Source organism: Cydia splendana, chromosome Z (assembly GCF_910591565.1).
Source record: "Cydia splendana chromosome Z, ilCydSple1.2, whole genome shotgun sequence".
NCBI lineage: Eukaryota > Metazoa > Arthropoda > Insecta > Lepidoptera > Tortricidae > Cydia > Cydia splendana.
The window spans coordinates 18,417,674-18,443,555 of record NC_085987.1 but is presented as its reverse complement, the minus strand read 5'-3'; the positions used below and the strand labels follow the sequence as shown (position 1 = coordinate 18,443,555).

Below are 25,882 nucleotides of genomic sequence, written 5' to 3'. Positions count from 1 at the left end.
GGTAGGAACCAAAATCTTATGTGCCATCTTATACTGCTTAAGTCTGTAAGTAGTAAATAGCCTCGACTTGAAGCTTTTGTTTAGTTAAAGTAAAGAAACTCTTGCTAGGTCTTAAGTACCTACATCCATATCCACGGCTGAGGTCACATCATATTAGCCCTAGCACATAATAGTCTAAGAAGAAGGAACTAATATCAACGCTTGACTTACCTTTTCGACCCTCAAATCTCGGCTCCATACATACCTATGTACCAGTACATATACCTACGAGTATACATACTAATATTGTAGAGCGAAGCGTGAAGTAACGCTGCACTATTGTTACTTTATTTGGTCTCCTTGGAGGAGTGTTTGATGATGTTTAGCAAGCAAAAGGAAGTGGTGCCCCCTGCGTAGTTCGTGATAAACTGGAAACATTTCGGACCGCTTCAGTTTTCACACTGTTCACATTTTCATTAAAAGAACTTGGAATTTTTGGCATTATTAGCTTTTTACGGAAGCCGGTGTTGCTCGAAGGCTTTTTATGATGAAAATGACTTAGATTTGGAATTTTTTGCCCACCCACAGCGTCGAGTCGTCGTAAGAGTCACTCGATCCCGCCGGCAAAAAGCCGCTGTCATACAATCGAAGTGACGCTCTCATTTTAAAAAGACATGCGTACATTACGTGAAACTTGGCATACACATAGAAAACAGAGCGTGTAGAGTTAGACCAAGAAAAGTATGCAGCGCTTTTGATAGCCCACGCAGTGCAAGTGTTATTTTAAACGTCAAACTTCTATGAAATGATGACGTATTAATAACACTTGCACTGCGTGGGCTATCAAAAGCGCTGCAGACTTTTCTTGATCTAACTCTACAACTTTTGTATGAAAAAAACTCGCTCTATTTACAATTTCTTTTTTTTATAACCAATTTAATAACCATTCAATTAAGCCTAATATGTAATATCGACGCTTAAAGACATGTCAAAAACTCATATTTCGTTTCTAAAAACTCTTCAAAAACTAAAAAAAAACAAAGTATTTCGCCGCGGATATGGTATAAGTAAGTAGGTACTACATACCTATCTATATCTCAAGCCTCAAATACTTTCACATAATCGTCAATTCGTTTCAGAGAGCAGGGGCTCTTCCATATTAGTGTGGTGTGATAGAAAGAGAGAGAGAGAGAAGCATTTCATTCGCTACGGCTCAAACGATTGTCATCTTGGCTAGGCCCCCAGGGCACTAGTTTCTTAAATGTTTCAGCTACTGCGTCCTACATTTACTTCATTTAAATCAAAATCGTTTTCTACTTGCCAGCGTAGATTAGTATTGCTGAACTGTTTTATTGAATAAAAGTGGTCAATTTGTATGATACAGTATGGTGTGAAGTTTAAGATGGGCTGCGAATGCGAATAGCCGCCACATTGAGTCACCGAGGTCATGATGACCGGCGAGGGTGACTCACCGTCCCCACATCACCATTTTTAAAACACATACAAAAGTTTAGGGCACTGGGAGTGCCAATCTTTTGAATAATTATTAAAATTTGAGTTTACGACTTTTTATTTAGAAAATGCACGCAATATTTAGTAGCAGCTGACGGGTATTTTATTAGATTACAATAAATTAGCTATTTATAAAGAAAATCCTACTTTTATAAATTAAAGGTCTAATTTGGGACCTTCTCATCTCAATAAACCTAATAAATACGTTGGCCGTACCGTACAGCGGTAGATACAACCTCTAATTATATAGCAATAGGGATACCGGTATTGGATTAGGAGGAAAGCAAGTAGGAAAGCGGGCCCTTGCAAAGGCCGGGATAACGCTAGGTATGAAGAAGAGGGATACCGGTATTGCTCGATTTGCTCGTGGTTCAGTTTCAGCGACTAAACATGTTTTTTGCATAATTAATGGTAGAATGATGGCAGTTTAATTATTATAGTAAGTTTAACTATCGCGCTTGCTTTACACCGCCACGGCTGCTGAAGTGGTGGAGTATGTACACCAGAAGACTGGTTACACGCTGAGGGTGTTCCAGCTTCGATCGCCCCATTACGCGCACTTCAACTCTTTTGTGATGCGCGTGCCGTGACCACTGCAGGCTGCAGGGGACCATCGAGTGCGCCGACTTCTGGCCGAAAGGTGTTTTCGGAGGTTCCGGGGCAAACTGCCGAATCCGACACAAGAGCAGACGATTCAACGAAGCCACGCCGTTTTGTCGCCTAAATAGTGTTTAGTTTTAAGTTTATAAAATATATATTGTATGTAAGGTATTTGAAATAGGGCCTTGTTGCCTGATTTACAATTTTAAATAAATAAATCCTAGGCGGGTGAAAGTGAACCTGTTTAAAAGGGACAAAAAGGAACACGCCTCGTTTCAACCCTTGGGGTGAAAGTATCTGATACTTTCAACCCGCGTCTCAGATAAACAATGATCCACTTTCAGAGTATGAGAGATAAAAAATCGGGCAAGTGCGAGTCGGACTCGCGCACAAAGGGTTCCGTACCATATAAAAAAAAAGCAAAAAAAAAAGCAAAAAAAAAAACGGTCACCCATCCAAGTACTGACCACTCCCGACGTTGCTTAACTTTGGTCAAAAATCACGTTTGTTGTATGGGAGCCCCATTTAAATCTTTATTTTATTCTGTTTTTAGTATTTGTTGTTATAGCGGCAACAGAAATACATCATCTGTGAAAATTTCAACTGTCTAGCTATCACGGTTCGTGAGATACAGCCTGGTGACAGACGGACGGACGGACGGACGGACGGACGGACGGACGGACGGACAGCGAAGTCTTAGTAATAGGGTCCCGTTTTACCCTTTGGGTACGGAACCCTAAAAAAATACGACATCGGACAGGAAAAGCAGTGATTAATAGTTGATTACATACATCAAAATGACATCGCAGCGCTTCTCGGTACCAGCAATTGTTTAACAGGCTTGATGAATGAATGTGAACAAAGTACACAGACTATAGGGTACCTGAATGTGGCGGCAGAGTTATTCGCAATTAATTATGTGTCTACGCAATTGCATTACTTCAAATAGTAGGTGCCTAAAGGTAATTCAACTACCTATACGCACACAGGAAATGAGTTATGTTGTGTCTGTTTACTAAATACTTAATACTATTATCTATTAAGTTTAATACTAGGTACTAAACTAAATTATACTTAAGGTACCTACTAGGACAGATCGTAAAATTTAAAAGTCAGTAAGAACAAGACAAGTCCTAAATTGGGTGAAATAGGTACATAGGCTTATTTTTGCGAAATTGAGCAGTAGGAATAGGATGGTATGCCGTGCTAAATGCTAACGTTATGAACTTTAAACCCGTAACATGAGATGACGTACCTACAGCTAATAAACGATTTGTGGAATGAGGACAGTGAATAGAGGCGAGACGTGCGTGTTCACAAGTAGAAACGATTATGTTTCTGTGCATATATTAAATATTATCCTTCGACCAAGCTGGCTGACACATAAACATTTAATACTTAGGTACCTACCTACAATGCACCTACCGACATTCAGACTTCGACTTTTGATGAATGCAGATATGATTAAAATAAGGGGAGATCAGCACATGCTGCCTTTCACATGAAAGGTGAGTGATAATCCACGAGTGATAATTCTACTATATTGTATATATTTTACAAAAAAACTTAGTTATAGTTTGAATCATTATTATACCTATTTACTTACTAGAAACAAATTAAAATTTGAAACCAAATAATAATATTTCTGAATCGATAGGTACTGGTTAGAGTATCTGAAGGATTCATTCTAACTATATTGGGAGTCTAATTTGAAAGCGCATACCTACCTATTCATATAAGATAAGCGGCGCACGCACATTTAAACTAGAGATATGGAGTTTGCGGAATACGAAAAATACGAATATTCGGCTGAACGTTCGGTTCAGATCTTACCGAACCGAAAATTCGGCCGAGTTCAGTTCACCTTCACCTGTACCTATCATTCTAATAAAATAAACCATTTGAAAAACGTTTCAATTACATTAACAACTAAAGATTAATCGCTTCCCACGCAATTCACTAGAAAAGAACTTGAATATTCGCAAACGAATTAAAAAATACACTTCCAAATACTTTGAATTAAAACATCTTGAGGATTCAACATGTCTCATCACGTTAACGATAACGGGAAAACGTAACCTAATGTTTGTCGAATATTCGGCACTTAAACCGAATATTTCGGCTTTATACAAATATTGTAAAACTTGCGCAATATACCGAATAATTACCGAATATTCGGCCCACTTCTAGTTTAAACATATAGGTATATGTCTCTCTCTTCTTACTAACGATGTCAAAGGGACCAAGCTAATGGAATCCAAGAAATTCGAATTTGTATTATTTAGGCTCGAAATGTTGAAATGACATTTTCTAAAGGTCATTTGTGACGTTTCATGTGCACAAGGTTCCTTTAGCCTACTAACGCCACATATAGTCTCGTTCCCGTAGTAAACTAGAAATTTGCTTGCTATTTATAAGCGAAGTACCTACCCTTTGAAGTTCGAGTTCCTGAGGTGAATAAAAATCATGAGTTCACCTTATTTCATGCTTATCTGAAGGTCTTTACATCTACTTTGTTCTGTAAAGTTCTTTGTAATGATAAAAACTTGTGACTATAGCTTCTAAAGTTTGAAAAATGTCTATTAAGTGAAAACAGAGAAAAACCGACACTTTTAATGATTTATTGTGGTAGAGAGGAGATAAAGATTAAGTACTTTAAGTAGGTAGTATGTATGCAAGCATGCAAGTCCAAAGTTAGCAAGGGCTAAGCGCTGTAGTTACAAGTGTTTTCTTTTTCTCGTTGTGTAGCTTTATTTTAAATCGCGTCATTCCCGGCCTAACCAACTGAGGGCCTACCGCGACGTTCGACGTGTTGCCTCCCTGTCACACTTACGTACGAATTTATAAGTGCGACAAAGAGGCAACACTTCGGACGTGGTTCGCGGTAGGCCCTCTGTATCGCTTTTGTTCCGCTTTTCGCTCATGCCTCGTGCCGGCCGGCGACGGCGCACCGCGCCCGCGGCTTGCCAGCGACACTTAATCTAAGTAATCGTTTCGTACACTTCACCCCAATTAATCCTCCGTGATTTCATCTTTCTGTTGAAATATCTAAGTAATTAATACTAACTTTAACTCATGGCTACACGGATTTGGCCAGGTTCTACACCGCGTAGGTATATTAAGGTACCGTTTGTTCTCACGGACTAAACCCGTTTCTTTACCGATCGCCCGCGGTTCGCGCTCTTGTTGTTCCTTTGCAAATCAGCGTGCTTTCGTATAATATTGCTTCGTCTTTTTTGCTCGATGTTCAACGTTCAAATAAATAAAGCATCGCCATTTGCGCCAATACGAGACAAGTTGCGGCGAAAAGGCGCGCCTGGCCAGGCGTGGCTCACTCCGCGATTTCGTCGCTTTGCTACAGGTAGCTAAAAGTACGGATGTACATCCGTTCCACACCAATTTTGGGAAAAGCCATAAGCCACGCGGGGCGCTGTCGCCACCTAGCGGCCATATCTGTGCTGATCGTAACAGACGCGTTTTGTTAGAGAGTGAGTCTTCTGTACCTAGTACTATTATTTATTCTGTGGCCTGGCTTCAGTCCACAGTCCGCACTTGGCTCGAATAAAGCCGAAATTCTCGAGTTCGAAAAATCTCGAACAGAAACCCAAATGTTGACGCAGCTAGTTAGGTTGGTGGTTATACCTAAATAAAGTTCCAATGTAGGAAATTTAAAGTAGAGTGTGAGGCAAGTGCTGATAACGAAACAATCACAGCATGAGCTTCGTAATGAGTGAAGTTTCCTCAATTCATGCGATAGTAGCAGCACGTGTAGGTGCTGTAACGCGCTCGAAATAATGTATTTTAATGTGTCGGCAAGAGGGCCTGCGGCTGGCGAGCGCGGCGCTGGCAAGCTAATTTCGCATGCAGCTGCGTCGTCAACTTCGCGACCAATTTAGAACTCCGTAGGAATGCCCTCCACAGTGCGCGGCCGCCATCGCCACACTGTCTGCCTTGCTGCGACTCCTGACAGTGACAATATTACTAGCATTAGAAAGCATGTATAAAATACATTAATTTATAAAAATCGTTGCTGTAAAATACATATTTCGAACCGCATTACGATTATACAACGAATATGTTTCACTGAATATGAAATGCAGGTGCTCAATAAAATCAAAACCATTCGAATGCCTATGAGTATTTTTAGTGAGCAATTGTATTCTCATTAGCAAACGTCCCGTCCCACTGACAGGCCGGGCGGAATTCGTGTGAATGTGAATGACCTGGGGGCAGCGGGTTTCAAGGCGCTTCAGAATTGCGACGATTCAGGACTTGTTTTCACATTTCGCACCTAATATCGTCGGTTTTATTTTATGACATTTGTTTAAGTAAGTACTTTAAGTTTACTGCGCCGCCGCAATTAAGGATCGTGACCTTGAAAATGAGGCCTCGATTTTACAATAGGTACGTTTTGTGAGCGTTCCTACGTGTATGAAAAGCAGTTGCAGAAGTCCATTTGTCTTGGTACCACTAAAACAAGTCAGGTCTATTTAGGTTGGGATTTGAAAGTGGGTAGGTACCTACTCCTACCAGAGAGAACTGAGCAAAAGTGCAACGTGAATGTCTTGTTGCCCGATTCGAACTTTAAGATACTTACATCAATGAATAGATCTAGAAACGATATGGATTAGATGTGTCAGATTAGACGTATCCATAAATCTTATCTACCACAATACAATAGTTATAGATGACTTTTTCTACTAACAAGATCTGCTTGACCAACTATATATTTAATTATTAGTGTCCGACCGAAACATGTTTTTTTGCCGAAACCGAAACCGAAACCGAATGTTCGGATTTGGCTCTAGTTTCGGCCGAAACCGAACCTTTTGTAGACTTCTTAAAATCGTTGAAAAAATGTCATAAAACCGCTTTTACACATATTATAGGGCTGTCAACACCCAATGCCCTTGAAATTGATGTTACTTAAGCAGTTTTTTAAGAAAATTACTGGAGTTAGACCAAGATAATTCTGCAACGATTTTGATAACACACGCGGTGCAAGTGTTATTTTAAACGTCTAAACTTCTATGAAACTATGACGTATAAATAACATTTGCACTAGTTGCACTGCGTATTAGACGTGTGCGCCGATTATAAAATGATCGGCGGCGGCGTTTGCCAAAAAATCGGCGGCGGCGGCGTGTTTTCGGCGTGAAATCGGCGTGACCTTGACTTTTAGGTTCCTTAAGAAAAATCATTAATTTGTTGTTTTTCTTAAAAATTTGATCAATTCAGGTTGCTGGTAAGTGAATTACGTAATCTACGTATAGTTATGAATAGGCTGTGAGCAAAATAGAGTTTGTAAATTAATATAGGATAGGTATAATAACTTGATTTCCCTAGTAACTGGCTTGCTGTAAGCGGTCACCTGGTCCCAATGACCTACGATCCGATCTGTAACTCTCCGTTTTTTTATGCTTTCCATAAGTTATCGTATTAAAATGACGTACTTTAACGAAATAGAACATCAGATATCCTTGAAATTTGCTAGACATACGGACTGTTATTATGTCTTCCCTTTAAAGCAGCGGTCGGCAATAAGCGGCCCGCGGGCCGCATGTGGCCCGCGAACCTCTCACTTGCGGCCCGCGAGCCTCTCTGGCTATTTTGTATGTAATATTGACAAACGACAATATCTGATAAAGTCACAAATATTAACAAAGTGCGGCCCGCTTCAACTTCGTTAACTACTATGTGGCCCTTGGCTGCTAAAAGGTTGCCGACCGCTGCTTTAAAGGTTTTCCTGTCGTACACGCACCAGGCTCACTGAGATGTATCTTCTTCTTTCTCGTTTTTTCATTGCTTTTTTGCGTTTGAGCATTGCTGAGGATCACTTCATGTAATTTGTCTCCATAAGCCGTGTGGACTGCACATCTGTACACTTCTTCACAACGTTCGACCATCTCACACATGCTCCACTCCGAGCATGTTTGCCATTCGCCATTCATTTATTCATTCATCCATTCATGCGTTGAAAACCGCATAATAATTATGTCCGAAGAATCTAAGGGCTCGCCCATGGATAGCCGAGTGACAATATTCTCTCTAAGAATTAAGGGGTTTGTTCTTCTAGCTGTCCTAGGTAGAAGCAGCAGTCTTCGTCAATATCACACCTCAAATGCACCTTTGCACGTCACACTTTTTGAGGCTCCACTTTGCGGCACCATACTGGATTATTGAAAAGACGAGAGCTCGATCGTACCAAGCGCACTTTACATAGTTGCACGTCGAATACCTCTGTTCTTCCAGATCTTGTCCAAGTTAGCCATATAGCCGAGTGGCAATATTCTCTCTAAGAATTAAGGGGTTTGTTCTTCTAGCTGTCCTAGGTAGAAGCAGCAGTCTTCGTCAATATCACATCTCAAATGCACCTTTGAGAGCTCGTACCAAGCGCACTTTAGATAGTTGCACGTCGAATACCTCTGTTCTTCCAGATCTTGTCCAAGTTAGCCATATAGTACTCTTAGCCATGCCAGCTCTGCGGCGTATCTCGGCGGTGCAAACACCGGCACTGGTTATCATCCCAACATATCTCTCTTCTTAATCGCTCCCCCATTGCTGAGGATCGTGACTCCACTTGCGCTTTATAAATTGCCTCCAACTGTTTCAGTCTGTGGCTTGATGGAGGGCGGTGGTAACAGGTAGCTCCAGCTGTTCGGAGATCTGGTCCGACCACCTCTTTGGACTTCGTCCTCTAGGTCTTTTACCCTCGACCTTTCCCGTCACCACTAGTTTAACTAAATTGTTGGCCCCTCTTCGTGCGATATGGCCAAAGTAGGTAACAACACGGTGTAGACATATAGAGGACAGACGTTGGGTGTTCTCCATTCTGAGTTATTTGAGGACCGAGGCGTTTGTGCGGTGGGCTGTCCAAGGAATCCTTAACATACGGCGCCAGCACCACATTTCGAAAGCGTCGATCCTCTGCCTATCAGCGGCTTTCAGCGTCCAGGTTTCGGCCCCATAGAGAAATATGGAGAAGACAAGTGTGCGGACGAGATGTATTTTGGTGCGGTTCGAAATGTTCCTGTCTTTCCATATTTTGCCGAGTTGGGTCATTGCTGTCTTAGCCATGCCGATACGTCTGCGTAGCTCCGGTTCACAGGTCCCTTTATTCGTGATCACCAAGCTAGGTACTGAAAATGATCCACGGTTTCGAAAGCTTTTAGTGCATCTGTACGCTGCTCAACACCAAAACGGTCCACTATCATCAGTTTCGTCTTTCTTGCATTTATCTCGAGCCCCATTCTGCGGCTGGTTTCTTCAAGCCGTTTGAGAATTTCCGCCATTTCCATTTCAGACGATGCAAGGAGGGTGGTGTCGTCCGCGTAGCCGCCCTCCCAACCTTCAAGGGTGTGTCGCATTATATACTCCCCATATATATTAAATAGTATGGGAGATATAATGCATCCCTGTCGTACTCGTACCCCCTTCTGGAAATTAAAACTCTTGGACGTGACGCCTCCAATGGTCACTGTTCCATAACCAGAACCATAGAGACTTTGCAGTAGGGCTATAAGGTGGCTTGGGACTCCAAGTTCAGCTAGTATCTCCCACAGTTTTTCCCACCTTACGCAATCGAAAGATTTCTGATAGTCGACAAAGCACATGTACATTGGGATGTTGAATTCATAGCATTTTTATATTATGACAGAGAGGAAGGTTTAGAATTTGCTCGCGAGTCCCTTTCCCCTTAACGAACATATACTAGCATATCCCAACATATACTAGCTAGCTTTTCTGTAATCGCCGAGTGCGTCGGTAACTGGGAGCATGTTTGCTCTGTCTACTACCATTACTTTGGTCTTGAAATGGTTGATGTCAAGACCTCTCTAGAACTTTCATGCTCAGTTTTCATCAAAAGAGCCGCCATTGCGATGTTTTTCATTCAAAAAATCAAATTAAGAGTTGAAAGTGAATTCACAATTAATAGGAAAACATACTACTTCATATATCGCTCCCTCATCTTTCTCGACGCTGAATACCGAGGATTACTCAGTTTAAAGTAACTTTAATTATGTTTATAGAATAAATAATTGATATAAATTTGACAACTGTTACAATATACTGAAAAAAATACAGATTGTAATCCAAAAACCAAGTTGGAATAGCTAATTAACAACACTCAAGGTCACGCCGATTTCTAGCCGATCATTTATCGGCGGCGGCGGCGTGGCGAAAAAGCCCGGCGGCGGCGGCGCGCCGGCGCGGCGCACACGTCTACTGCGTATGCTATCAAAATAATTGCAGAATTTTCTTGGTCTAACTCTATTCATTCACCAGTCAAGCCAACATGATTGTAGATACAGGATGAAACAAAAACGCGAGCGCAGCGAGCGCGAATTTTTTGTTGACAATATCGCTAGGCCGGGTCTTCACCTGGGCCTATACGTCCGAAGTGCCCCAGTGAGGCGAACTTTCATGCGAGGTCAAAGCCGTGCTTCAGGCTTCAGGATAAGTAGTTGAGCACAGACTCCAAGCAATGTCCATTGTATTAAAAAGCGAGATATTTCCTTGAGCGCTGGTGCGACTTTCAATCCGAAGGTCACAAGGTACAAACCCCAGCCACGTACTCTTGACGTACTCGTACCAATGAGTTTTTCGGAAGTTATATACGAAATATTATTTTGATATTTACCTACTATTTGCGTTTCGGTAAAGGAAAAACATCGTGAGGAAGCCGGACTAGTCCCGATAAGGCCTAGTTTACTCTCTGGGTTCGAAGATCAGTCTGATGGCAGTCGCTTTCGTAAAAACTAGTGCCTACGACAATTCTTGGGATTAGTTGTCAATTGGACCCCAGGCTCCCATGAGCCGTGGCAAAAATTCCGGGATTACGCGAGGAAGATGATGAGTTTTCTTATTATTCCTTTGCCCAGGCCCAGTAACATGCGACAGTGCTAATCTTATTTACTCCGATACAATTAGATAGTGTGCGCGTTATAGGTATTAAAAGCCTCTTAAGACTGCGTCAACCGTCTAGTGGCGCCCTCATTAGTGGAATTGTGTTTTATAATAAACCAATTAATTTCTGCACCTACCTATACATGAATCAGTATATTTTATGTAGGTACATATTAATAAATATTGTTGTCCTACTTATTCCCCAACTTTTGGTCTTTGTCACATAGTTTAGTTTCATAGTATTAAGTACCATTTTGTAAGTTTCGGCCCGGCCGAAAGGTTCGGCCGTTATTTGGCCGAAACCGAAACTACAGCCGAAACATGATTTTTTGGCCGAAACTGGCCGACACCGAAACCGAAACCGAACCTTCGGTCGGACACTATTAATTATAGGTATTCATCAGTAACGGATGTTTCAGCCAATGTGGATGATAAGGGAGTTTGGCACCAGTACAGATAATATATGATGGTCGTTTTTGTCTACGTGACAGCGTGATAAAACGGTGTCCGTCTCATTCTGTCCCGCGGAGTTAAAAAGTGACAGTTATTTTATCACGTAGATAAATGTGGATAAAGCGATCCATAATACTGCTGGGTTTAATTATGAATTATGAAACTTGCGCGTTCTTCGGAGTTAACCGTTTATTCAGTTTTTCATTTCATTTATTTCATTGTAAAGTTTTATTTGTGTAATTATTACGACGAACTAGAAAACTGACTTAGCGAGGGTCAAAAAGCAGCTTGTGTGGCTTACATTTAAAAAAATAGTAACAGCACAGAATAAATAATAGTACTAGGTACAGAAGACTCACTCTCTAACAAAACGCGTCTGTTAAGATCAGGACAGATATGGCCGCTAGGTGGTGACAGCGCCAGGCGCGGCTTATGGCAAACCCCAGAATTGGTGTGGAACGGATTTACTTTTAGCTACCTGTAGCAAAGCGACGAAATCGCGGAGTGAGACACGCCTGGTAACAGTTTATCTGACTGACAAGTCCTAACTCATCACTAGTTTTTCACATCACAAGGAATAGTAGATTGTTAACCAAGGGTTGAAAGGCACCCATTTCTGTCGAGGTAGTTCACTCACTGCGTTCGAGCGCCAATAGTCCGAGACGGAAATGGTGCCTTTCACCCGAGTTAAACACTCTACTTTTCATATCGTATGCGAGGAAACCAAACAAGACAAGGCAATTTCGCAAAATCAGTAATTGAAGTACCTAATAGACCTACGGCCATGATTTTTTTCCTTAGGACTTACTTGCAATCGGAGACTTTACATGTGTGAAGATTAATAACCCCTAGCGAAAATCATTTAGATTGCAATATTTACGAAAACACACATTTTTTAACAAACTGCAGTAATTTTAAAATTATTTGTTCATTATAGTATAAAAATCAGCGGGATTGCCTCTTACTTTTTAATTTTATACTTTTTCGTTCTAAAAGCCGCAACAGACTACCGGACCGCACCGCGACCTTGGTGTGCCGCACCACGTAATAACATAATAAAAGTATTTTAAATATAAAATAACAATTTAACTAATAATATAAGGAATTTTTATCTTGTATTTTATTTTATTTACATGAATATAGTGCTAAATAACTTTAAAAACCAATTTAATATCGTACAAACGTTTAACTGTGGCTGTATAAGATTCTGCCTTTGCTCGTTTACGCAAGCGTGGTTTCAAAAAATATTTTTGGTTATGAAATCGAGTAAATAGAATTCAACGAAAGAAATCAAGAATAATTTGTTTTTAACAATTTACTTACATCATTTTTTATAAAAAAAGGATCAACGTGGGATTAGTAAAATTAAACAATTACCAATTGTTCCAGGCGAAGAAATAAGGACACTATTTTTCCATTTTGTTTCCACCCAGTTGTTCGTGGGACGGGGACGCAGAGGAGTACACCACTTTTCTGCGCTAGAGCATTAAACGTATCACTTTCTGCACACCTTTTAGAACAACAACGACCCACTTTCAGAGCATGAGGAATGAAAATGATTTTTGAAGGGCTATGAGTAGGTGGATGAGTCGTTACGTCATCACGGACGGGCCAGTGATTGTGCCGCGATTCGTGTTACATAAATAATGGCGAGGCGTAGCGCCGCGCCGTAGCCGCTCGTAGCGGTGGCGGTGTAGTGCTCCCGATCGATGCAGCCGCTCAATTACTAGGTAGGTACCTACCCTTACCTTACTACCCATCCGCACAAGGAAATGATTTTTAAGGGCGCCGAGCTCCAAACTGTAGGATTAGTAAAGTTAAGAGGTACATATATCCATCCATCCATCTTCCTGCCCTGTCCTGTAGTTTTGCTGTGACTTGCGAAGTGAAGGTGTGAACGCACCTGGGAACTAATTTTTTCGAGACATGCGTCGCTTAATGACATAGTCCGTTGGTCTCTTGCCACCATCAATGTGCCTGCTCTTCTTGAGCCGACTGGCATTATCAGAGATGATGGCAAGAGGCCCGATGGAGTGTCCTTAGTTCCTTGGAGCTTGGGACGGATGTTGGTGTGGGATGCTACCTGCGTAGACACACTGGCACCGTCCCACCTCCAACGGACTACTGTAAAAGCGGGCGGAGCGGCGGAAAGCGCCGAAATTCTAAAACGTAACAAATATAAGAGCCTCGGTAGAGAGTACCATTTTGTACCATTTGGTGTTGAAACTCTAGGTCCATGGGGTCCCAGCGCGTATAAGTTGTTCGCAGAAATCACGAAGCGTCTGGTTGACGTAACTGGTGACCGAAGAGCTGGCGGCTACCTCGCACAACGTATCAGCATTGCGATACAGCGAGGAAATGCCGCCAGCATCCTTGGTACAATGCCTCAAGGGCCTATTTTAGATTTAAGCTAGTTATTAATTTCGTTTAGTAGTACCACTGTATATATATTGTATGTAAATAAATGATTTAAAGCATTTTTCTCAAACATGCAATGAAATATTGATGTTATGTTCCTTATAATAGGCTGCGAAGTATGACGTTTCAGGTGCGGCTAGGACAAAAGGTCGTTAATGGAATTTCATACACATCTTGCAGGCCTAGGCCGGCAAAGTCCTCTTTTTTAATTTTCATTTCACAGATATTTGTGACACAGCATCGTGGAATTCATCCATTAAAAAAAACTAGAGGCAGTATTTACGTTATGGTTCGTAATGGCACTGCCACTACGCCTATAAAAAAACAAAAAACAATGTTTGCTATAATTTGCAGTTTTATTTGTATAAAATCAACATGAAGTTAATAAATAATACGTTCAATAATTTTATAATTTTAAATTATAAATTTAACTACACAAATAAAAACATTTAAAATATTTCATCTAAACGTTAGCGGTAAAAAGGTCTACTCAAACACGCGTAGTTATATTTTTTAAATTGTTAAGGAGGTAAAGTTGAAAAATATTCATTCTGTTTTATTGGATTTATGGTGCGTTGTTGATTTTTTGACTTTAATATGAGTTCCGACGAAATAATGAAATTAATATTAATTGTAATCGTAGGTGTTGGAATTGGCAGCGTAAGCAGAATTGATTTTAATAACTTGCTGCCTCTGCCGCCAAGTCAAAGACGAAGTATTTATATGGTTGCTTATGGCAATTTTATTATTTGAGAAACTAAGAAAAATGGCTTACAGTTTATTAGAAACAGTTTTGTGGCATATTTTAAATGAATGTAACTACAAACTCGTCAACACTGTGGAAATTATACTTATTTACTCCATGCATAAAGCAACGATGTATGTGAAACATGATATCAACATGAAAGACTATGTAAACTTATGTGACGAAAACGACAGTCAGACGGATACAAGGCGAAAAAATCAAAGATAGATGAAAATATACGGGTAGTAAAAATACACGACTCGTGTAAAACATACGCGTGATAATGATATAGGTACGTGTTGGTTATATTCTGGGTGTAGTTTACTTTTAGTTTTTTCTATAAATAAAACTTGGGTTTCGTGGATTTTTTATTTTATTTATTTCATTGCATGTTTGAGAAAAGCACTATACATACCTCGGCGGGAAATGGGGTTGCCCGCGCTCAAACCTATCCGGCCTCGCGAATTCGTCCCGGCCTTTGTAGTAATGTACTATTATTGTAATTGAACCGGGAAAATGTCGCCCGACGGTTGTTACGAGGTTGTTACATATGATGTTAACGTTTACAAAAACTGTGAATTAATAAATATAAGTAGATAAACATTTGCAGATTTTTTTTGTCTAAGTACATTATTTTGTACATAGACAGCCTTTAGGACAAGCCTCAATGCCTAAAAATAAAAAGCTCATTTAACCTACTTAAAATACACCCATCATAATTTGCATTTCCGAGCATTAAATTTCTCGAGAGAAAACACGTTTCCTTATTTTTTATTTGACGGGTAGGTATAGTTACTGCATCCATTTTGTGATTTTTTTTTCATGCATTTTTTGTACGACTTAATAAACTCACTTTATGTACCTAATACCAATAGGTATTACGTTCAATTAGACGATTCTCATACGAATGATACCTATGGGCTATAGGAATACACTCGTCAGAAACCATATATAAATGGGGTGGGTGGGACAGGCACACGATCACATCAGGGGCGATACCTTGTCGCTTGCTATTTGCCACCGTACTCGTACAGAGTTGCCCAGTGCCCAGCAGTGCCCAGTGCCCGTGTCTATGTACCGGCCGAGAGACGGAGACACGTGACCCGCGGTAGAATGTTGTACGGATTACGTATTTTAAGTGCCGTTCCGCGCGTGGGCGGATGGGCTACTGTGACAAATTTATCGATATATTCAGAGATAATTGGTATAATAAAATTAGTTTATTACTGTCGGGTTGTTGTCTTCCGTTATATTTTATCATATCGGATTAGGTACGTTACGTGTTATCCAAAGACATAGTTGCAAGGCAGTTATAGTCTGTCAAAAAAGAGTAGAAATTAAAAAGTGGCAATACTGAATACTGTACTCTCGTCCCTTTCAAATCAATCATATGAAAACGGGACAACACTACAGTATTGCCACTTTTTAGTTTCTACTCTTTTATGTCAGACTATAGTTAAGTAAATTTAAGTTATTAGAGTCAGACCAAGAAAAGTCTGCAGCGGATTTGATAGCCCACGCAGTGCAAGTGTTATTTGAAACGTCAAACTTCTATGAAATTATGACGTATAAAATAACACTTGCACTGCGTGGGCTATCAAATCCGCTGCAGACTTTTCTTGGTCCGACTCTAGGAATTGAATGGTCTGGTCGTGGTCAAATTAAAAAGTAGCCACAGTTCTATATCTGAGTCTCGATTGTTATGTACAAATTTCCATAAATAGGTAGGTAGGTACCTGTGTAGTGTTGTATTATTACTATGGTGGAACCTATAACTATGCTATACAGTGACATATTTATTATATTATCATTTTTATTTATATAGATAACTCTATACTTTGGTGAGCATAAGTTTGTACGCTTCCTATGTTATGGCTCACTTTAAGTAATAGATAATATAGTGTCTTACAATATGGAAGTGCGCGTTTTGGTCCCTTCAGATTGTTTGTAAGCGGATTTACTGTACTTATATATGTCGTAGGCCGATCGTAAGATCAGGCAGATCGTAATGTTCCTGTGTAATGTTTTGACGATAGTCACATTAAACCAATACATAGGTAGGATAGGTTCGTTAGGTTGCTTCAGATGCCCGAAGGGCAAACTGCCCAAAAATAGGAGCCCCGCGTAGCGGGGCTCCGTCGACTCAGGGAACGAGTCAAAGATTTTCACGTTTCACGATATGCCTAGGAATTTCACGATATGCCTGATCTTACGATCGGCCGCCGACATATAGGTAAGAACAAGTCGTTCTCTACATCATTCCTTGTTCTGAACAAGCAATGATGTAGCGATCTTGAAAACTTAAACGGTAATCTGGAAGCAGTAAATGGAATGTAAATGGGCGGTGGTCGAGCTGGTTGCCGCATTGCATTTTGCAATGGCCTCCGCGGTGAAGCGGCATGCGAGCGGAGTGCGCAGGTTTACTGAGCAGGCTTACGCCTTACACCATTCCTGCTGGAATGCTTGTAGTGCTCTAATAATAATATGTACTGTCTCTGCGGCGATATTACTGTTCATTACCTTGATAAATTGAGTGACACATCGTACGATCTAATCGCGACGGCAATGCGGCAAAGACAGTAACGCAATGTATGAAGGAGATTGACAGTGACATGCTGCTGCTGTTGCCATCCAAATATGTTACCTACCTTACTTACTTACTACCCTAAACTTAAAGAAGACTCTCAAATTCTATAAAATTTGGCAGTTCGGCTACGAGTGTTACCACATCACCACTTGTCACAAAACAAGCATCATGTTAGCCATTTGGTAGCACCGTCAGTTCTGCCACTTTTTCAACTCATAAAAGGGCCCGGACTACAACAGTGAATAAGTTTCTGCTAGGTATAGTCAAGGGTCAAGGATTTTGATTTCTGAGCTATAGTATAGTCACGGTGGGAATCAATATAAACGTCGCTATTTATCAGTACGGTTACCATCAGTTTGTCACTGACATAAACGCCGTCGAGAACGTAATTTACTTTCTACACATCCCGTTTGCACTAATATGCGAGTGCGAGCGAGATGTATAGAAAGTAAATTACGTTCTCGACGGCGTTTATGTCAGTGACAAACTGATGGTAACCGTACTGGTACCTATCACTGTTACAAGGTACTATGTTATTTATGAATGTGACAAGGTAGGTACCAAATGGCACGGATATGATATTCCTTGACCGTATCTAGGCTAGACTACTGTGTAGGTAATTGTAACACATGACATCTACACTTTAGTAGCCTAAGTTTTACCGATTTAAAACTTTCGAAGGAGAATATTGATTTCGTCGGAATCTTTTGTTTTTTTTTATGTATGTTTTCCGATTTATCGGACCTGGCTGACCCCATTTGGAAGCTTCTTTTTCATTTTATACGTCACAGTGGTTTCACTGAATTCATGTCAATGATCTGATTGATATCCTGGAGATATTGAGAGGTTTTTTTTAAATATTTACTATAATGGCGTGTAGCTTTAGTTTTCGAACGAGCGAGCGAAGCGAAGCGAAGCGAAGCGAAGTTCTTACATTCGACTTGGATCACGCGGCTGGCTAGCGGCACGTCCCGGCATTTCGATGTTTTTAAGCTGAACTGTCAGAAGATAGTTTGATACTCAAGAACTTAAGTAAATTTGTTCTAATTTAAATGAAATTGGATAAACGTGTAGTTGAGGGCATTATATTTTAGTCATTTAATTATGAGCAGGCTCGATTAAGGGATTATTGAGGTAGAAGAGCTTAGAAGGCCAAAAAGCTGTTTGTGAGGGGCCTAGCTATTCTGGTCATTTTATTTGCAAAAAACATGGTCGAATTTAGTATTAAATGAAAGTGCTCGGTTTGCACTTTTATAATATCGTTTAAAAATTTACCTTTTTGAAATAATTAGCAAGATAAAAATAAAATAATATAAACATAATATAGGTATTTGACATTTGACAGGAAATATTTCGGCTTAGCACAGATACAGTTTATTTTAACCTCTATGATTTCTATGATGACTTAAATCTAGGGGAGGGACAGTCGTATATAAAGCATTTTATTCGAAAAAATAGCGACATCTATATTACTTAACGCTAAACTTTTTATTTTAATATGGCTTCACTTTATTTCGTCAGAACGTCTTAAAAGTCTTGTATCTGAGGCATGGATCAAACAAAAAAACATCTGTTAGAACAGATTATTTATGGCCATCGTTGCCATGGAGGCGATTGTCACAAAAACAACTTTGTCAAATAAAACTCAAAATATTATAGCACCCCATTTATTGTCTGTACTACGACATAATTCAGATAAATAAAAATACTTTCAGTTTTACAATGTTAAAAGAAACAAGGTTTTCATACGCCATCAGTTGCTGAGAACTTTATTACCAAAAAATTAGAAAGATTATGGCGGGTAGATTCACAACCTGCGGCGTGTAATTGTGTTTTGTGGTCAATTGTGTGTTATTCCAGCCGTGTATGATAGGTAATTTATTTACATCAACAGTCAATTTAAAAGTATTAGGTCATTACCTATGAAATTGGCGTTTTGTACGGAGAATTTCAACGAAACACGAATTTCCATACAATTAATTTTGCGGATATTTTTTTGATGGCTAATTCAAACCAAACAAAATTTTTCCAGTAATTTTTGACACCTTTAAGGTATGTTTTCAATATCTCCATTTCTTGAAAATTGGTACCATTAGAAAAATATAAGTAATTTTAATACTCGAACCGACAGCACATGAAAAGACCTATTTTCAAGGCTTAATTCTGAACACTTAACAATAAAAAATAACAATTAATTGTATGTAAAATCGTTGTTTATTGAGTGCACTGTAGTTTTATTGTAATTGTGTATGTACTTTTGTAAAAAAAAAAAAACTAGGGTCAGACTTATATCTATGAACAAAAACGCCAATTTCATAGGTAAGGACCTAATATCTAATCTGTTTTCGTGTATTAATAAATATCCTGAAGCCTTTCTTCAAAGTTTTTTACGTTCGCAACATACTTAGACGCTATTTATGCCTCCCCCCCCCACCCTGATATTGACGTTGATATTTCTGGTTAAGAATTACAGATGGCACTTCAAAATGGATGCAAAAAAGTTCCACGAGAGGGCTCTCTTTGTCCTATATATTATACATACCTACTACTCTTTGCTTAAGTCTATCAGTCAAGGGCTCCACAGACCTTGCAATAAATCCAGGCGATTTTTGATCCATTGCCGCCTTATTGCCGCCTATAGTGCAACATAAAATAGTAGAAATTGAATAAAATGGAACTCAAAAATGTCCATACTAAATTGTAAGTCAATCGCTCTATAATAATTTTTGGTTAACTGCGAGTTCTCAGTTCGGGGCGAACTACTAGTTTAGTACCTAACTACCTAAGTATTAACTCGTGAATTTGCTTCTGGTTAGCAACACTGGGTGAAGTGGAACATCGGTGGATTTTATTGCCTCAGATTATATTGAATGAATATACAAGGTAAGTAACTAATAATGTCATAATCTTTGTCAACCGTTAGAACAAACGGTAGGTAGCTTGTGTTTATTGTGTCCGTCACAAAATGCAAATACCTGTGCCAACACGTTTATCGCGACATCATTTAAAAATCGTAAAAAGAATTAATAGCGGATGCTGTCGATGTTCTATTAAAATTTTATAGCAGTTTAGAGACAAAGATGAGGAATATTCATAAGGTCAGCGCGGGCCCACGCGCGCCCGCGTAGGCGCTGCCGGCGACCCGGTGCCACCATTGCTGCTATATTTTTCTATGCTGGCATGGCTCGATGGCAGAAAACGAATGGAGTTCAAAGATCAAATAGGTTTAAATATGAAAGTGGGAATTTTATTTTAATCTAACGTTGTGGTGATATTTTTAACTGGTTTCCATTTTTTCTTAATTAAAGAGAATTTAACAATTAAAAATATATATGACTTTGGTCTTTAAGTTACTATAGACTTATAGAGTAAGTGATAAAATTTTTTTAGGAAATGGAATTTACACAGCTTGCCTCGGCACGGTCCCCTCGCCCTCCTTGCGGACCCGGATCCGTTGACACCTAAACCCAAGGGTGCGCTGCTGCATGCCCGTCTGTAGGCGCACGATGGACGCTGTTATACAAGTGATAAAGAAAAAACTGATTTCTTTACCGGTAATTTACAAATATGTACACATAAAATAGAGAAATAAACCACACCAAATCACCTAATGAGCCAGGCAATATGAATAAGCAACTGACTTTTTTCTTGTGTTACAACAAGTTAATTTGGAACATACCTATTTATGCATTGCATCGGCACCATACGGGTCGATTTCTTTACAAAAGTGTTTGTATTGTATTTGTGATTAGTATTGAACCAGATTTGCAAGGTGCTCTAAAGAGGTGAAAGTCACTTTGTTTAAGGCGTTTTGCACATCCCTCTACACCTGCAATATGGGGCCCTTAGGTTCCAGTATAATAATGCGTTCCGGGTGTTGATGGGGCTGCCTCGTTTCTGTAGCGCATCAGGGATGTTCGCGGCGGCGCGCGTGGATTGTTTCTATACTACCATGCGTGCACGCGCAGCATCCCTGGTTCGCCGTGTGCGTGGCAGTCCCAACAGCATCCTTCGCATGATAGCGGATAGGTTGACTGTCCCTACTTGATGCACTGTGAGGGATTGCATTCCCCCATCAGTGTTGTTTTGTTTTAAATTTGTCTGTACCTACTAACCCCTTAGTTTGTAAGCTCTACTAATAAAAAATGTGTCCATATGTTACACGTAATAAAAATATTCATTCATTCATTCTAGGCAAAGAATACCGATTGAAGGGTGGTCACCCTTTGTATTGTATTTGTGATTAGTATTGAATATGTAGGTAACTTAGCACTACAAATTTGTGCCACCCTACTTCTAAGCAAATAATACCGATTGAAGGGTGACCGTTTACTTAAATGTGAGAATGACCTACACTAGTCGAACTTTGACTGGCGCAGTTTGTCTAGTCTAGACTCTAGCTAGAGTAACGTCAGTTGTGAGCTATAGGATAGCCCCTTCATTGCCCTAGAGACCATTCCGGCCGTTCATTCGGTGAATGTCGGGAAATCGGGATTACGTTGCACCGAATACCATTATGCCTGTACGCCTAAAGACATTATTAACATATTAAATACTTATTACCTTAAGTTATACGGATATTGTGATTTCATTTGGAATCACGTAGGTATCTCCTAGTGCTAGAATATGAATGGCCTCTTGATTGTAGAGCTCACGAGCGAGGTGCGTCTGTAGAAGTCGTTCGACTGAGCGCGCCGAGACGCGGCCTCAGTTCATTGTTCAGGCGCGACGCTCCACGCCTTTGTAGCGTTTCTACTCGTACCTACTTTGAAAAAAATATCGGATAACCCGTTGTTCTGTCCCGCTCTGTCTAGTGCGGTGTTCGGGCCGAGTGAAAGCGATCACACGTCTCGCATTTAGTTATTGAGATTGCACGTCCAGTTTGGCACAAGATATTTGTAGTGTTTATTATTGGGTTGTCACACCAACTCCGATGCAGCCTTGAACTCGCAAGGCGTGCCGGCGCGGTCACCCGGGCCTGCCGGTGCCTAGCTCTGCCAAAACTAATAACTGTAGGTATCTCAGCGTTTCAGCCAAAACACGGGCCTTAATTATTGATATTTTTAAATCATAAAGTGAAAGCATCTACTTTGAAAAAGTATAATTCGCCTACTCAATTTATATGAAATTTATCTAGCTAACGTAGTACCTACCTAATCGTAGTTGCTCAATTGTGCTCACTAGTAAACAATGTATAGTAATGAATGTAAGTTATTCATAAAGTGGCCACTGGCCATGTACTTTTGCATCCAGTTGTCTGTACGCATCTACGTCATCAAATTTCCTTTGCAATAATTATCCCTAAGATATGTATTTACCTACTGCTTTTTTTTTTATTATGAATGAAATAGCACATAATATGTAATGTCTATAAAAATTTACAGTAAGCTACCAGAAACGTTGAACAGAGAATCAAAGGATAATACTTTTTTCACGCCACTGTTCGGAAATGTGGCAATATATGGTCTAAAACCAAGCTGGAAAGTAGGCAATAGCTGTGGCACCTGAACCACCACTACTACAATGTTTCATTGTTATCATCATCATCTGTCATTGGTGACGGTTCGCTACAGCAATGAGTATCATTTAAAACATAAAAATCAATAAAAGGTCTTTTTGGGCGCAACTTTTTCCTTCAAAAATAAAATTAAGTTATTTATAGGACCTTTAATTTCTTGATTAAAAAAGAATTTCAAAACCAGTCAGTTATTCTTTTTTACAATTATCCATTCAGTTCACGCTTAAGGCGTTTTTTACCTTTGTAGCTGTTCGTGTTTTTTTTTTAGCAAAAACGCTTCTAAGTTTAGAGTCGGTTTGAAGCCAATAACAGAAAAACGCCTCTTAAAAGTGATAAAAAAAGTAAAAAAGGCGGGATCTGAAAATACTTACTGAATTGGATAGTATAAATTGTGTTTGACTAAAAATACAAGAAACACGTATCTACGCTCGCTATAAAAATGAGTTCTTCTAGTGAAGAAAATGATATTCTTACGCTGACGCCTACCGAAATTCAAGAGAGACAGCACAGGCAGTGGCTAGTAATTTGCTACCAGAGAAATCGCGGGCTAGTACTTATAGTTATGTAAATGTTTTCTTATTTCCTCGCAGTAGTCGTGAAAAGCACTATGTAAACACTAATGTCGGCCGGAAACGTTAAAGATGGACTCGTATTATTTGAGGGCCTCCACTGACGTGTCGGCCCTCAAACGCACTTGTCCATCTTTTAGCGGTTTTCCGTCCTCTCCCACAATGTACTACATAAAAATGCTAGAATTTTCATAAGTATAAAAGTTTTTTCATTTTATGCTCTTAGTTGCGTTAGACTGCACGGCTGGCTCGCATTGGTTGCGCACAACGCGATTTTACACCAATGTACTTACCGGCCCCCTTGGTTTCGCCCGTAAGGCCCATCTTTACGACGTAATACACTGAGAGAAAAATCACCACCAGGAATTAATAAACAGTTCTGTACTGGGGGAAAAATGAAGTTTTAGTATTAATCATGGAAGTTTCACTATTTCTGTAAAATTTATTTATTTCTACAAACAGCTCAGTAATACTAAATCTAATTTCAGCAAACAGACTTTAGTAAATGGAGCATTAAACAAAGTTCAGTATTTGTTACAATCCATTTTTATTACTACTAAAATTCTCCGATTTTTACTAATAAAGTTTGTGATTTTTGGAAAAAAGCATCTGTGATTTCAAGTTATGATTTTAGTAAATGTCTCACTTACATAGTTTTGTAATATCTAAAAAACGAGTTCGCGGGAATATCATTACCCCATTTAAAATAACAATTCAGTTGTTACTATAGCGACATTACAAAGTTTACTGGTATTTAGTAGATAGACTTGTTGTGTTTATGTTCATTGTTGTACCAATCACTAAACGAGTTTTGTAATACCAACACAGCTACTTGCTACGTTCATTTGGTTAGAGTTAGTATTGTGTCGGATGTCGGGCGGGCGTGTCTCGTGTCTTCTTTGTTTAAAACATACTTAAGTTAAATAATAAATTTAGGATATATTGTGGGCCATGGACATATTAACCCGCGACCTACTGTGTAGTTGGGGTCTACAGGAATATATTGTTCTGCAACTTCGAGCTAGCTGTTGTTATTCTAGTGATAATGACATCAAAGGTAAATCTAAACTGTTTGCAATTCCAACCTCCCTAGCACAGGTGCGCCGCGAGAGCATGTTGCGCGCGTAATAACTACTAGTCTCTTTCTGACTGTATGAATAAGAAAGGAATGGGTAGAATATCTCGACAGGCTTTTATAGTGCCTCTTTAGTACAGAGATATACTACCAAATGCTTTTTTATTCATACAGACAGAAATAGAGACGGGTAGCTACCACGCGCGCGACATGCTCTCGCGGCGCCCGTTTGCTAGGGGCGGAGGAATTGCAAACAGTTTAGTTTTTGCCTGTGACGTCATTATCTCTAGAATAACAACAGCTAGCTTGGAATCGCAGTACAGTTTAGTAAAACCTATGACGTCATCGTCTCCGATATTGCTAAAGCACGCTTAGAATTACAAAACGGTTAGTTTTCACCCATGACGTCATCACCTTCGATATTGCTAAAGCACCTCTCGGAATAACAAAACCAAATTTCTGAAATTACTCTAGCATACTTCAAATTACAAATATAGAAGTTGTATTTCCTACTAAATGGAAATTGCAAAAGTCAATTTGTTCCTATTAGTTGACTCTCCTTGTCCCCGGATTAAGTTTTATTTTTGTAATTCTAAGTGTGTTTTTGTTAGTTTTTTCTCTCAGTGTATATAAGTCAATGTTCGTACAGTCCGTTAACTCTCAGAATGAACTTCGGATTTTAGAAAGATACATCGGGTATTGGCGGTAACGCCGGTAACACGCGAAGGTGATACTGCTGTTCTGATTTCTTATTAACTCGCAAAAAGTTTTAAACTTACCGCAAAAAGTTAAGAATACCTATTGTCTATAATTTAATGACATTATGCTTAATATTCGGTGGATGACTATATTACGATATGACTTTTTGTCATAATCTAAATAAAATAGAATCATAATTTGAAATGAGTCCGGAGGTAATTTAAAAACAGAACGTCACACCGTCATTTACTACTTCTGGCGAAAATTATATAGAGTTGATAATACCAGTCACATATTTCAATTCATATGGTAAAATCAAGTAAAATTAATACATTTTTATGTATGAAATTAAATATTTACCTACTAGTTATGGTGGTATTAACTACTCTATATAGTTTAAGGCTGAAAAGACGACTACACTCTTTGGGTGTTGGATTGTAACTAAATCAGTAAGACACTGTCATTTTCTATTTCGCGATTACGTCCGATTTTACCCGAAAAACGAAGGTCATTCTGAGAGCGGACTGTACCTATGACATACTGCCCGATTCGAACTTTAAGATACTTACGTCAATTAATAGATTTAAAAACGACATGGATTAGATGTGTCAGTGTCTAAAGTGATGTTTTTGTTTGAAGAAACGTTACATTTGCCACTGACATATCTAATCCATATCGTTTCTAGATCTATTAACTGACGTATCTTAAAGTTCGAATCGGGCCGTTAATTATATCCTTTGATGAATTTTGATTTTATTTAGTACTAGCGACCCGCCCCGGCTTCGAACGGGTTAACAAATTATACACCTAAACCTTCAAG

At 39.5% G+C, this 25,882-nt stretch overlaps 1 protein-coding gene across 1 annotated transcript in view; it reads left to right on the top strand.

The window, feature by feature from the left end:
- LOC134804794 (division abnormally delayed protein) overlaps window positions 1-25,882 on the top strand; it is an 85,493-nt gene that overhangs the window by 19,104 nt on the left and 40,507 nt on the right. The window lies entirely within an intron of this gene.